Here is a 3,570-nt window from a genome sequence, read left to right on the forward strand (position 1 = left end):
CAAGTTTTAACATTTGAAAAATTTCCATTTTTTTTTGTGTCGATTCTTTGTAATTATGCATGAATCCCCTTTTGCTTGCCATCGTATACTTCATACTACCTGCAGTTATCATGGTTATAGTTAGATTAGATACTTTAGAGGGATAAACATACATTGTAAAAGCAACTAGCATAATCCGAGATTGTTCTTGAGGAATATCATCACAATTAACTTTTGACAGCAGTGAAATAAAACCCATAGAATCCCATTAATTTTAACGCTATACTGTTCGTCCTTGCATTCGAATTATGGTATATGATTTGTACGAGATTAACGAGGGATAATTACTACTTTCATTTAATTAGTTCAAAAAAATTGGCCCGCCCGAAAGGTGGAATCGAACCACTCTGCCGCTAGACAGCTACAGGTTTGAAGCCTGCACACCACACCAGTGAAGCTCATCCGGGCGCCGAGCGAGCATAACTACGCTACTTATAACGTGCTCCGTGCGGTGCGCTCAAGCGTACGCACTGTTTTTTTTTGTGAGCGACAATCAATAGTTGGCGAAGAATGCTGTGTTCGTGCATATAGTTAGTGGCATCAGAGCGAGTTATGTCAATAATGACATACACAGTTTAATAGTAAAAGGGGCGTATCATATAGGGCGTAAATCTATTGAGGTTGCAGATTAATTTTCAATACATGTCTATCATGTCTATAGGCCTTCTACTTTTCCATTCTTCATATTGTTTAATTTTTCTGTTACACATAAATTTATTTACTTTTCTTACATGGTAGCTTAAATTCAGTTGATATCTATGTAAAGAAGTCGTTTACTTGAATATACTTGAGTATGAATCTTGATCGTTTTTTTTTTGTTTTTATTAAATCATTATCTGTTATATACTTACTTTGCTGTTTTATTTTTTTGTTAAACCAGCACATAACCGTGACAAATGTCATATACAACAATTCCTTCCAGACTCTCAAAATTCAATAAATTGACCTACAATTTCTGTCTCTAATTTGATAAATGGCTAATTCCTGATTTGACCCAATCTGCATTTTTTGTCTTAATCTGATAACCTTGTTTTTTTTGTTTCTCTATTCATATTACGATGAAGGTTAATTTATATAGAAGTATTGTAATTACATGTTTGACTTTTTTGCTATTTTGTGTTATTCCATGTAGACACCAGCCAATGTGGAGAACCTCTCAACAGAATTGTCAATTCTTTTTCCCCAGGCATTGGCTGGCGCTCAATTTTACATTTCTTTTGTAATGTATCTATTGCTGTCATGTTTTCTTGCCTGGAAATGAAATAGATAAATAAAATAAATTACAAGAATTCGAATCTCAAATTATACACAAGAATTACAAAGATAAATAATAATAATCATTATTAGTGATATTAATAAATATTTAGAATAAACTAGAAAGGAAAGGAATTTCAATTTCGACCATAAACACGTAAATTTCCTAGCGAAATAGATACCCTTTTTTCATTATTTTAGTGTTTTCGACACCCTTATTACGTTATGTACGTAACGTGCCCTATCTTGAAAAAGACATCCTTTTTACGTGTGTTTTGGTCGCGCATGGTATCCACTCGTCAATGTAAGTGCCCCCCCCCGGGGGGGGGGGGTTCATCACACTGAATAAATAAAAATGCCCCAAAAGAAATGCCCAATGTTGGTTGGACAAATAATTACCCTCACCGAGCATATTTACCCAATATTTTTTTAGAGTGTATTCTATTCTAATATTTTTTTTCATAAAATTTCAGAGTGTTACTCCTATTTGAACGATTGTTTTATTTTATTTTTACAAAATCCGTAATTAACATGAAACTCAGTGTAAGAAGTATGTCGATAGATATGAAGAAAGGTGAGACAGTTATGTTGGAAGAAGAGAAGGGGGGTCGCTTGGTATATCTTCCAGACGACCCGTTGGCTCGACCTTCACCCATAATTCCTTTGTTATCATACACATATCGGGCCTCCGGGTAGCATTATTATCATTAATATTATGATTGGCTTGCGTGTTCTGACGTAGAGGCCAGCACTCTTACAGGGGGGCGAAAGAAGAGCGATCAAAATATAGTTCAAACAAAATGTTTAGGCTGAGGGCATCGTTGAACGTGCAACATATGCAATGAAATTGTAACTATCTAGAACATTTTTTTTTATTTTCTGATTTAATTATGCTGTTGTAATATTTATGTTTAAAACGAAAAGATATCACTAATTGTGTATATTAGGTTTAGGTTTTTGTAATGACTCAAGCTTCAAGTTTATTGCAAGACCTTCGCGCGTTCTATTCTATTGACGAGAGAACATGTAATATTTTCTTTTATGTAATATAATGTATGACGCATGTGATTGTGAATGATGTGAACACGCATGAAACATAAATGAATAAATAAATAAATAAATGAATAAATAAATGAATAAATGAATAAAAAAATAGATATTTAAAATAAATAAATAAATAGATAAATAAATAAATAAATAAATAAATAAATAAATAAATAAAAAATAAATAAATAAATAAATAAATAAATAAATGAATGAATGAAGTAATTAATAAATAGTAAAGGTAAGTATGAAATAAGAAATGAATACAATTAATAAACGATAATGACTTGAGTCTTTTTCCTTGAATTCCGCTATAGTTTTGATCGAAGTCAGCAAAAAAAAAATCATGTATGGAAAATTTAATGTCATCAAAATACGTTACACTGCCTTAAATACCAGATGACATTATTTCTGCCTTTTGTTGTTGTACCGGTGGACCACTGACATTTGTCAATCTATCCTTCTTTTTTCAAATGTAAAATTTAACTGAATATGAAATTGCCACCTACTCTTGTGAACAATATGAGCATGGCATGAGTTTTTTTTACGAAGAGGTCTACATTTTTAGAAGTATGTAACCGATTAAAAGTGATTTGGGTATAGCTGAGCATCAAATAAAATTTTATATTTATACCTGTAGGCCGATACATCAGAATAAGTTTAATAAATATGAACAAAGTATAGGGGAAAAACAACAAAAATGTTTAACAATTCTGACGCAAAAATTGTGACTCAAATTAGACCCCTCCCCTTCAACAAATAGACACACAAAATGAAGTTAAAATAAGACACAAATGAATAGTGAACAAAATAAACTATATCAAGACAATAACTATTATTATTCTTACAACTTGATTTGTGAAAAATATAGGATAGATAGAATATGAAATGATTATCAAAGTTATGGTAGCCTTAAAAATAGTTGCTTTGGAAAAATAAAAACAGCATATAAATAGCAAAAATAATGAGCATTTTAATGACTCGAGTGTTTTTCTTTTCCATCATAAAAATAATTTTACAGAAAAAATCTATACGTATTTGTATGGAATGAGATTATAGAGCACCTACTTCGAAACTATTTAAGTCGTTAGGAACCCTTAAATTACAAGATATTAATAAACTTGCCTCTTTAATGCAGCGGTATCTTACTGGAACCCTTTCTCCTCAATTAATGAATATGTTTTCCTTCAATTGTAATATACATAATGATTATACAAGGTCTTCACGAAAACT

General features: G+C 31.3%; 1 non-coding gene across 1 annotated transcript; it reads right to left on the reverse strand.

The window, feature by feature from the left end:
- Nucleotides 1-360: 360 nt before the first annotated feature.
- TRNASTOP-UCA lies at nucleotides 361-447 on the reverse strand. The gene has a single exon. It is a non-coding gene; the product is annotated as a tRNA-Sec (tRNA).
- Nucleotides 448-3,570: the final 3,123 nt, after the last annotated feature.

Source organism: Lytechinus variegatus, chromosome 2, assembly GCF_018143015.1.
Source record: "Lytechinus variegatus isolate NC3 chromosome 2, Lvar_3.0, whole genome shotgun sequence".
NCBI lineage: Eukaryota > Metazoa > Echinodermata > Echinoidea > Temnopleuroida > Toxopneustidae > Lytechinus > Lytechinus variegatus.